Consider the following 12,415-nt stretch of genomic DNA (forward strand, 5'->3'; position numbering starts at 1 on the left):
TCTACAAAGTCATTCAAACTAGCTGCACCTTTACCAGCTTTGAGAACACTTTCATGATCAATCATTATAAAACATATCATATCTGAAATGGACCAATCTGCACAATGACTACTTTTACTTGTGGTACTTTAAGTAGGCTACTTTGAGGCTAATACTTTTATACTTTTACTTCAGTAACCTTGTTTAGAATGCAGGACTTTTACATGTAACAGAGTAGGCTATTCCTACACTCTGGTACTTATACTTTTACTCAAGTACAAGATCTGAGTACTTCTGGTATAATCTACCCTCCGTAGTTCCCTCTACTGCGGATTTCCTACAAGTTCTCAGATGTCAGAAACTCGGGGGCTCATGTTGCCTCCTCCTCCTCCTCCTCCTCCTCGTCCTCCTCCTCCTTTTCCTCTTTGGAAACGGGATGTGATGTAAATACAACTTTTTTTTGTTCCCCTCTCTCTGGATTTTGCTGCCCTTCTTCTTGCAACAGTTTGTTGAAGGAAAACCAGAAGAAGAGGAACAAAAAGCAGGAAAACACGGCGGACGGTGAGCCATCGCAGAGAGTAAGTTCCCGTTAGGTTCCTCCACCATGATCCTGTGATTCCTCCGCCTGTCACCGACGACTCCCCCGCTGACCTGCCAGACTGCACGCAGAGAAAAGCGGATCCCACCGGAAAGAGGCTCGCTGCTGTTGTGGATCCGGAGGGAACCGCGGACAGGTAACCAGCTCACCGTTTAGCTTTAACCGTATTTAAATGACGGGAACGGTGAAGTAACGAGAAATCATGGTGCGGGAACTATCTCTGCCGAACAGATCTGAGATCAGTTCTGCACACCGAGGCCTACAGGAGACATCAACAAGTACTCAAAATCTGGTACTTGGGTAAAAGTAGAAGTATAGAGTGTAGGAATACTCTGTTACAAGTAAAAGTCCTGCATTCCAAATGTCACTCAAGTAAAAGTAAATATTATCATCAAAATATACTTAAAAACTAGTAATAGTTAAAGTAGTTATTGTGCAGATTGGTCCTTTTCAGAATAGAATACGATGTGTTTTATAATGATTGATCAGTGTTATCAAAGCTGGTAAAGTTGCAGCTAGTTGTAATTACTTTATATAATGGAGGGTAGCTTGTGAATTTACTCCAGGTGTAACTGTTTGTGAAGTGTTGTTAATATTTGACATCATTAATCTAAATTTGTATAGTAACTAAAGGTTATAAATAAATATAGTGGAGTAAAAGTACAATATTTACCTCTTACCTATTGTAAGAAGGGTAGAAGCACAAGGTAGCAAAACATTGAAATACTTAAGTAAAGTACAAGTCTAATTTTGTATTTAAGTACTTGAGTAAATCTACTCAGTTACTTTACACATACTTAGTTTTATGGATGTCTGCAGCATCAGTGCAATGCTATCCCCTCTCATAAAGTTTAAATTCATAAAGATATTTTAATGCAACACCAGATTCATATGAATATCTTAGAAGGTACATTATAAGAATGTACAGATTTGCAGCGTTTACGTGGAAAATATTGAAGTACATAATAGTAATGCTATCAGAATATTATGGTGCTGAAGGAAGATTAAAGTGATGCTACACATGTTACTGATGTAATTAAAGTGATGATGTATGCATATTATAGTGATAATAAAGGAGATATAATAGTGATGCTGTGGGAATATTTAATGTGTAGTAAAGTAATATTTTTGTGATATTTTAGGAGAATATATTTGAATCAGAATCCTATTGCTCTATCTGTCCCAAGAGAAACGCACCGTGACAGTTGCTTTTTCATTTAAGTCTTAATTACATTTAAAGAAATCAAAATTAAACTAAGTAACAACAACTAGTAACAATAATTCTATACGTACAAATATATTTCTCTAAATATAAAACATTCAATGAAATATCTGCAAAATAAAATAAAGATACTTATGTTAACATAAGAAATTAAATTAACATGTGCAATCAAACATAAAATAAATAATATACAGTAGAATATACTTTTTAGCTTACAATATGTACATTGGTGTTTTCATATTGGTAAGATATTAGGAATGCATTAATGTTTTATGAACTGAAGAGTAATACTCTAGAGCAGGGGTGTCAAACTCAAGGCCCGGGGGCCAAATTCAGCCCGCGACTTCATTTCATGTGGCCCCACAAGAACTTGCAAAAAATATGATATGTTTATTATGCGGTTACATGCAACTTTACAGAAGCACGTTGCCAATAAACTGCATGTCCCACAATGCATCTCAGAATTTGACTTTTTTTTTTTTTTAAATGTCACTTATTTTATTTATTTTTTGACTTTTTTTTCAGAATTTGGCTTTTCTTTTTAAATCATTTTGTGACATTCTCACTGAAGAGACTTGCAATTATTTTCCATAGACATCGGCTTTCAGATGTAGTTAATTATGAAGTTATTATCCGATAATAATCCAATGCAGACGCAATAATGTAATATAATACATTATTTTATATATATTACATATCCATATATGTATTTTTATATAGTCTTAAAGTTACAACCGGCCCTTTGAGTGCAACCTTAATGCTAATGTGGCCCGCAATGAATTTGAGTTTGACACCCCTGCTCTAGAGGTTTATATGCATATTATATTGATGTTATATGTATGTTATAGGGGATATTAGTGATGCTATAGAAATAATATTGTGATATTAAAGGGATATTATACTGATGCAATAGCACAACTATTGTAACATTTAGAGGATATTGCTGTGATATTATAAGGGATATCATGTCATATTAATATTATAGCAAAGATTAAAGTGATATTATAGGGTTATTCTAGAGAGGCTAAAGAAATATTACAGATATTTTAAGACTGTTGTCCGGACAAAACTTTGCTCTCTGGGAACTTTTCATTATCGCTTTTTTGAGGATGTTCAACTACTAAAAAGTGAGTTTTGTCAGACAATAATCAAGTCATAAATACCCCCCTCCAGGTTTACTTCTACAGCTTCATGACTGTGACACCCAGATTTAATATCTGTTGACTGAGAGCTGCCAGCTGCCAGCTACAGAGACTCTCCGAGTGGTTTCACAACAGAGCTCAGTGTTTGGCTCAGACTGAGAGCTCCCTTCAAACCAACAACAGAGCCAATCAGATCGAGGGGGATCATTCCACAGCTGATGTTTAGCACTTCTTCCCTTTCCTGACACTTTCAAGGTGTATCCAAAGCCCTAAAGATGTGCAGTGTATAGAGTGGTGCAGGAAGTCCTAAACCCGGGAAATTAGTTAGCACTTTAGCACGTTCAGTTCCTAGTTTTTTGGTTAGATTCCCGATTCTGGTTAGGTTTTGGTTAGAACAAAGACTGACAATGTTTTTATGTGTATCAGTCATGTTTGTAAAATGATAGGCCTTGTGAGTAACGGATTACATGTTACGAGATTAGGTAGTCAGGATACAAAAAAAAGTTATTTGACGTAATCAGATTACCTTGGATTTTTAAGAATTAATGCGTTTTTACTTCGGCTGTGACTTTGTGTGTGCTCAGGGTGAGTTTGGCTGTGTTTGGCTGTGTATCGCTAAACAAGGAAACAACACCTCCACGGAGCTTAGCGCGATTCACAACGTGAAACAATCGGACGTTGTGAATCGCGCTGAGCTCCGTGGAGGTGTGGTTTCCTTGTTTAGCGAACAATAAGTGTGGCTTGATATTGAGTAAGAAAAAGGTTGATAAACGCTGTGAGAATGGGTCTGCAGAGAGAATTTCGCCACAATCCCAACTGTTATCAGCCTGCAGCAGGGAGGAGAAGTCAGCTGAGCTGCCTGCATAGAGTGTGTGTGTGAGGAAGTCCGTGGATTGGTCAATCGGAGCACACTGGGCTCACAGGGAGGGGGGGGGGGGGGCAAGAGCTGCAACGAGCCGTTTAGTGGAGAGAGTGAATATACGTAGTTTACAGAGATGCTGTATGCCAAACAATGTGAGTTTGGAAAATTGCACAGTATAAATCTATTCTAGTAGACCTCAACAATGGAATTATGATCAGTGGAAATGGCCATGACATGGGACCTTTAAGCGATGGGAAAGAGAAAGAAATACGTCAGTAAATACACCATTGGTGAATGTCCGAAGTTTCTATGCGTCATAAAAACATCGGTTATTAAGAAGTGACTAAATTAGACTACTAAATGTCATCACACTGAATATTAGCCGCTTTTAGCTGAGGGTTGTGAGGAGGAGTATTCCAAAATCCCATTGCTTTTTGTCAAAGGAGTATTATCAGTAGCAGTGTAGGATTGTATTATCGTAAGTCCGGTAGTCCTGTTGTAAAAACCAACATGTATTCAGGTCCAATACTCTCCTAATGCTGCTGTCTATATTTCGTTGATTCTCTTCAGCTTACAAAGAACGTCAGTCAGATACCGTGATGTTAGTTAAAGAAACTGTTCTTGGCTTTTCTTTTCAAGGGAAAATGAAATTCAATTGGTTGTTTTTAAAAGACATTAACTATGAAATGACTCAAATGTTCTCAAAACTACAGGACCTTCTCAGTGGCCACCTGGGCTATCCCAGTAAAAAATCAAACTGAATTTCAACGAGAGTAAGCACTCTTGCTTTCCAATAAAAGATAATTCGTCCCATCCCGGTATTGTTTCGGCATTAGATCCAGATTTCCTCTCAGATCTTTCTAACAAGCCCTGCAGTAAGTACAGTGATGTGTCTGGGAGATTTCTCCCAAAGATGGAACTTTTTAACACATCATATGTTGCATGTTAGCAGCAGACAAACAGAAAACGCAATTCAGGTCCGTCAGACGTTAAAAACTGTTAAACTCACACGTACAGGGAACAGTCAAATTGGTTTCTGAAGAAGAGTGTGCAGATAGTAGCTGTGGTGTAGAAGAAGCAGATTACAGATGGGTTTAAATGAGCAGCTCATTAAACCATTAAGTAACCACACGGAGAACCATGTGGTAGAAGCATGTGGGATGAAGAGAAGGAACACTGAACATGGCTGCTGCTGAGGGGAGCTGATACAGGCAGGAACCCTCAGTTCAATCAGGTGGAGCTTTAGTGGAATGTGGAGTTGAATGTCACACAGAACCAGGATCATTTCCTGGATAAAATGACCTGCAGGGATGATAGGTTGAAGGACTATTTAGCAAGTAAATCTGCACAATCAATCAAACATTTTGCCAAAACCGCAATATGAAATAGCCGTAAACTCAATATTTGGTAAAGGCAAAATATGTCAAAATATCTTTATTGTGTAGCTGAAGAGAAGTCCTAACTACAAATTGTATTCTACAGACATATCTTAAAACATCCCACCATGATCATGTTAAGATATTTTTCATTGATAAGGTGAATAATGTTTAAAAAAGGATCATTCCCATAAGTATCTCGATTGCAATATCAGTCAAAGTATTCGCAATTCGTGCAGCTCTATTGGCATGGATGTTAGGTTCAATTCCCTTCAGTGTCACCTGTGAAAGTATACTATTCGATTGTTCATGAACGTTGCCAAATTAAGATGTGTGTTTGATCAGACTGCTGAAACTGGATCTGTGTATTGTTAGAATTCAGATTTTAATGCCAGTTTTGTTGAATCTGATGTGGCACTATGAATTGCAGTCAGAAATGCTTTAACATGTGAGACAGACATTACATTGTTTTTAAAGAACAATCACAATTAAAGAGGCCCTATTAGGCTATTGGGGTTTTCCCTTCCCTGTAGTGTGGTTTATAGGCTTGGTGCATTTAAACGGTCTGCAAAGGCTGCAATCCATTGGAAATGAATCGGCAGAAGTTGGGCAAAAATAGTTTTATCTGGATTCCATGTGCCCACGAGTGGATACAAAACACTTTAGCGGGACATTTTTGCTATCGATTGTTTAGCCTCAAGCCTTTTAGTGGTTCTGTCTGAACTATTTATTTCATAGTTTACACTTCTTTTTAGAAATGTTTTTTTTGGTCTTTTTTTTAGAAATAAATCTTATTGATTCATAATTTGACCTTATAGAGAATATGTGTGTGGGTGTGTGTGTGTGTGTGTGTGTGTGTGTGTGTGTGTGTGTGTGTGTGTGTGTGTGTTAAGATTTAAAGTTATTTTCTGGAAAAAAAACATGACAAAGCAAAGTTTTAAATCAAAATATATGTATTTACTCTCATATCGAGGAATCTTTGGTTTCATATTCTTCACCAATGTCTACATCCTCTTCAACCCATCAAATGGAGATTTCCACATTCAGGTTTACAGGTGTGTTTGATAGTGTTGGCTGTCAGTCCAAAGCTCTGCATGTTAAATCAAGCACACTTACATTCTTCAGATACCAGCAGCTCTTTTTAAACCATCTGCTGCTCTGCTCCAGTCCGACCTCGTAACCGTCACCTGTTCTCAGGTTACATTTGCAACTCGGGCATTTGGCTGATGCACATGTGAAATGTTACACCCAGTGCGACGGGAGCGAAAGCTGAAACGTCCACCTGGACTATTGGAAAGAGCAACCAGGCCAAAGATTTAAACTATGATTCAACTGCCAAAAGTAAAAGAGTTTCTCCACTGACTTTTCATGTCATGGTTAGAGCCACTTAACTGCTGAAAACAGTTGCTTAATATCTCTGTTGCTCTTTAGCCCAGTATGACCTCAACGTCTTGAAATGTTGTGACCAGTGGTTGCGTTAGATTTTTTCGTTGTCCGTCATTTTGACGGACAGGATCGTAACATTTCCGTCATAATCCATTTTTACCCGTCATTTTATTTTTCATGTTTTAATGATGAGATGAGACATATCTAATATTTATGTTTGGGTACTGAGCAGCAAATGTTCATTCATTCATGTTTTAATGATTCATACAGAACTTTTAACGGCATGGAGAAAAAAAAAGATGAACCGCGTGGTCACTTTTCATGTCAACACGAACATGAATGATTTATTTGTTCCTGCACTGACAGCACAGCAGAGGGGGGCAGAGGCCGCTAAAAACACCGCAACCATTGTGCCTAAACAGGCAAATATGAACAATGCCATTGTTTTAAATGAGACAATTACAATCAAAATATGAACAAAACATTTACAAGAACAACTCAATTGACCTGCTTTAGCCAAGCCTGAACGCTGATTTCTGCATCGTCGTGCACCCTCGGGCAAATCCGTTACTCATCTTAGCTTTTCTACAGATGTTGCAGAACATTTTGCCATCTTCCCTCCTCAGCCACTTAAACTCTTGCTCCCACTGAACCCGGTACTCCCGCTTGAACTCCTTGCCACTTGCTTGCCCCTCTGCCGCTGGCTGAACGTTGTCAGTTTTAGTCTTACAGGCTTGTCCTTCATCCTCCACCGCATCAATCCCTCTTTTCACCTCGTTTATCCACACCATCACAATTACTGGGCTTATTAAAAAAGCTTCGGACGATCAGCTGCCGTGACATTTTGCGATTGCTAAAGCCGGTTAAACAACGAGGTAATCAACAAGGTCAAAAACAAGACTAGACAATAGCTACTTAATATACACACACTCACCACCAACTGGACAGGGGTGTGAATGACTGAATAATAGTTACAGACTACAGTAGAGTACAGTAGATCGCCCTCAGTCTACCTGGCCACTAAGGATGTAATATAATGTGGGCCGCTGGTGGACATTTTGGCGCTGTTCCGAGTTGTGTTCTAATCCGTCGCCGAGTTATTTCCATGCCCATTCCGTAAAAACTGGTCTGTAAACAACATAAAATATCCAAAGGTACCGGTTTCTTTACTTTCACTTAGAAATGGACGGTAAAAGAAAAATATCTGTGGCTTCAGCGCTCAACCGAGAATAGGACCCGGTCAGTAAATATGTGTACGTTTGTGGGAAACACTTCATCACCGCTACATTATGATGCTAATGAGGTTAACGCCAATTGTCAAAGTAAACATGCGTAGTGTTACATTTCAGAGTGTTGACTATAGATGCTGCATTTAGATATATGAAACACTAAGAAGTCAAGGAAATCCCAGTTTAAGTGTTAGCGCCAGTTGTCCACCAGCAAAGTGAAAGGACATCAATTGCCTATTGAATGTCATTTATATATACGACAATCATCGATTTCCAATAGTATTATATAATTGTGTGCCTGACTGACCATTGTAATTTGGCTCCTTGGAGATAAAACAATGCATGGTATTCTTATTTTTTTAACCTGTTAAAACAAGCCTGTTTTTCAGGTCTCCGGCTCGAAAATGACATTTCCAGAACAAATGACCATAACTTCTAAAAGGGGAAAATTAATAATCTTTTTTTTCAAAGTAATGATAAACCTGTGAGTTGTATGTAGAAGAGTCAGAATCAATATCAATATTTTTTATTTTAAAGAAATTCAGATTAAACATAGTACAAAAATATAAATTATAGTTTCCTTCCAAAATGATTTTATACTTATAGTTAAAACTACCCTTGGATGATGGTAAGGTAGACTAAAAGCTTTAGGAATCCAAAGTACAACATATAACAAGTACCCTGTATCAAGATTGATGCAAAAACGAGTGACATTTGACCTTTTTAGAGAGATTTAGAAAAAGAAACTCCACCTCTGGGGTGATTTGGGTGGAAATGGGCGTTTTTGCCGTTTCTCTGGAACCCATTGGTCGATTTTGATAATTGACATCTCTTTTGAACCGTTAGAGCCAATAGAATCAAAGGGGAATTCCCACATACACACCAACGTTACCATTGAGAAGTGGAGGCTATGCACACGCAATTTGCCCAAAGCGAAAACTATCTTACGCTCTGAAATCTGAAAAGTAGGTTTATTGCTGATGGATTTTCAGAAATCATTTTAAAGTGACACAGACACATTGGATTAACCTATGGATTAACCTTCAGCAGCGCTTTTATCGTTTTAATGCCATTGAAGACAACTTTTGATCAGACAACGACAAAGGTAAGACATGTTGCCGTGTTTGCTACCTAATGCCACGTGTTGTGATGTCTGTTTTTGTTTATAATGTCGGAAGTTCTGATCACGGAGTGATGATACAGATACCTATTGATTCTGTGTAATCTCACAATGCTAATCGATATGTTGGATTTGCATTTACGATAAGTAATAAGGGTTTTATGAGTGAGTTCTGTGTCCATTTTTTCGCTCAGGGCTAATTCAGAGGCTCAGCGTTAGTCTTGTGTTTTTTTTGCTAAAAATGGTTCACATCATCAGTTGAGTTTCTTCCCGTTACATGGATATGAAACATTCATAGTTTATTAAAAAATAAGAAGCCCTCAGACGCTGTTTCCTGCAGATGATGCGTTTTAACAGGTTAATGTGATTTTGATTCCAAATTTGTACCTATTGCTTGTCAAATGACAGCGAATGTTTTTACCTTTAAGGGTGTGGCCATGACGGAAAGGCAGGCATTTTTCTTAAGCCCCGCCTCTAATCCGCTTTTTCCATTCTCAGCACAGTCAAATGAATGTAGGTGGGAAAATAACTGGATTTGGCTATGAGTGCATTTCACAACTTTTAGAAAACTAAGGATTTCAATAATTGCATTTCAAGTATTGGTACTGGGTAGTTGATTTACCTACAACAATTATCAGCTAATTCACAGTAGTCTCCTACCCAATGTAAGTCAATGGGGAAAAGTTAACCCATACTGGTGGGCTGAAGCTCTTGTTGTGGTTTCATGTTATCCTGATTGTTTTTGGTGTTTTGTCAGGTGGCACACGTGTTGGGAAGAAATACTTAGTATGATCAACGGTACAAACTTGTGCAAAATATATATATACATTGAAAACTCCTCAGGTTTGGGGCTGACACATGTTGGTGTAGGGCAGGCTCACATTTAAAGGCAGGGTTCCTGAATCAATCCAATGCCAGAAAGATTTGTTGAAGTATTCCGGTTTACAAAGGCACACCTAAAACGCTTCAGTCATTTCAAACACACTGTGAGAACAAACGTTTTCCAAATGGTACCCTCTATCTCAGTTTGCTGTTTTCTGTTAACAAGCTGGGAGACTAGAGTCTGATTGGCTGACAGTCTGTCATTACAGGCATCTGGACCCAACTGAGCTGAGATGTGTTTATGCTGCAGGTTATGTTTTCTGTTAAAGTGTTCAAATGGCTTCTTCCTACGTCATTGGCTATTTTCACTTGAGCTTCAACTAACAGAAAGACAGGCAATTTAACATGTACTTGCACAGCTCACTTACTAGCATAACTGCAAAGTATACTTTGCACAGCTGTGAAGGTCTGCTGGATGTAAATCTACCAAGGGTCAGCGTAGGCTATTTACATGCAGCCTAGAATTTACGAGCTAGCGTGTAGTAGACATGGACCATAAGCAGCTACAAATATGTGCTTAAAACTGGATTAGAGGAACAGTTTTATTTAAAGAGGACATATTAGTGTGCCCCATAGGGAGACTGTGGCTGCGAGGGAGTGTGGTCTTCTTTCCAACCAGAAGGTTGTGGGTTCGATCCCAGCCCATGCAGTCAACATGTCGATGTATCCTTGGGCAATATACTGAACCCTGAGTTGCTCCCGATGGCATGGCCAACGGTGTGTGAATGTGTGTGAATGTTAGGTCCTAGAGCAGGGATCACCAACTACATTTGTCCAAGGGCCGAAATGTAACCAATAGACACTATCGCGGGCCAGCGATTTTTATATAGCCCAGAATTGTATAAATAGTATTCAGATTACTTTTGGAATACTTTCTTTTTCCATAACAGATGGGTATGTTTTGGTGCACAGGAGATACTTATTTTACTGTTTTAATGGCTTATCAAGAACTCAAACACAACATCTTGGTGTCATTCTGGACAGCTCTCTCATCTGCACCCACATAAAAAACATCACCCGGACTGCATTCTTTGTACTGTCTTAAAACCTTTCCTTGGAATATGTTATGAATTGTATGGTGTCCTTGGGTGCTTTGAAAGGCGCCCCTAAATAGAATGAATTATCATTATTATTTATTATCTGAAACGATGTAATAACTTTTTTAACGTTTTCCAGTGACTTGCCCCATGCATTCAGCAGCAGCACTTCACTTTGATTTCATCCCGTTATGAAATGTCATTATTTCGACAATAAAGAATTGATACATAAACGTTATCTTGCACATTTTATCTAACCATCTCCGTTTCTAACTTTCAATATATTTTAAAAGAGATCTCTCTCTCTCATCTGCGTGCGGGGGCGGGGCCTCACAGACACGCTGCATCTCTCTCTCCCTCACAGACATGCTGCAGAGCTGTGCAGTGTGCACACAGTTCTGCCGGTAATGAATATTACATTTTGTGAGGAAACTTTTCCACCAATAATTCCAATAAGTATTCCAAAATGTATTCACTTCAGGTTTACGAAAGTAACTGTATGTATCAGATTACTCGTTTTTCAAATGTAACGCCAGCTGAATACAGTTAGCCTACTTGATTTTTGTATTCTGATTACGTAACGCCGTTATGTATTCCGTTACAACCCAACCCTGCTTCTTGGCTACTGTCCCGCAGCTCCAGCCTCTCTGTTGGACTCTGTCGCAGCGGGGCTACTGCTGTGGTGCAGAGCGCATTAACCAGACTCTTCACAAGGATCACTTCTTCTTCAGGGGAGGGAAGGTTTCGCAGTACGCAGTCTACTGTCCCGCAGCTGCTGCCTCTCTGTTGGACTCCGGTACTGCACCTTACTCACGAGACGTTGTAAACAAAGAAATGGGTGGGGGGCGAACGCAGTAACCACTCCGCCAACGCCACAGTCACCCCGTCGTGCGGGCCGGATGAGAATGTCTGGCGGGCCGGATGTGGCCCGCGGGCCGCCAGTTGGTGGTCACTGCCCTAGAGTAAGGTACACTGCTCTGTATGAATGGGTGTGAATGGGTGAATGACCTTTGAGGGGTCTTAAAGACTGGATAAAGCACTATATAAGTACAGTCCATTTACCATTGACATGATGATGTCACAATGTTGCAGAAGTAAACAAAGGAGTCCAGTTTCTAAGTTTATGTTAGTTTTGTCAGTGTTTTGGGAAGCTTATTATTCATGTACATATGTGTGTATAATGAGACATTCCGGTGGAGCAGGTCTTATTTAAAAAATACAAGATATATATATATATATTTTTTTCAATATTCAATAATTCCTTCTCGTGACTGGCTATTATGCATTTAAAACTGCCCTCCTGAGCATCACAGATGTTTTAAAATATGCCTTTAATTATGTTTTGCATGTTTACCTTATTAAATATCAGATAGCCACATCACTATCAAATGCAGAATCACTGCAGAGTGTATAATCTATTATACCAGCAGCCCCCAACATATTACCCTTCATCTCTACAATTTGTGCTTACGTTTTAAAGTTAAAATCTACCTGCAGTGTTTATATATTTGAGGAGTCAACACAGTGCATGATTGGATTTCACTACATTTCCTAAAACCAGAGAGAGAGGCAAAGAATGAGA

At 38.9% G+C, this 12,415-nt stretch overlaps 1 protein-coding gene across 3 annotated transcripts in view; it reads left to right on the top strand.

Annotated features, from left to right (window-relative positions):
• The first annotated feature begins 413 nt into the window (after nt 1-413).
• The window catches only part of ddr2l (discoidin domain receptor family, member 2, like), a 55,411-nt gene continuing 43,409 nt past the window's right edge, over nt 414-12,415 (top strand). For all 3 annotated transcript variants that reach the window (XM_071204326.1, XM_034090535.2, XM_034090537.2), the window contains exon 1: nt 414-713. The gene's annotated coding sequence lies outside the window, so the exon portion shown is untranslated. The remainder of the gene's footprint in view (nt 714-12,415) is intronic.

This window comes from Pseudochaenichthys georgianus, chromosome 9 (assembly GCF_902827115.2).
Source record: "Pseudochaenichthys georgianus chromosome 9, fPseGeo1.2, whole genome shotgun sequence".
NCBI lineage: Eukaryota > Metazoa > Chordata > Actinopteri > Perciformes > Channichthyidae > Pseudochaenichthys > Pseudochaenichthys georgianus.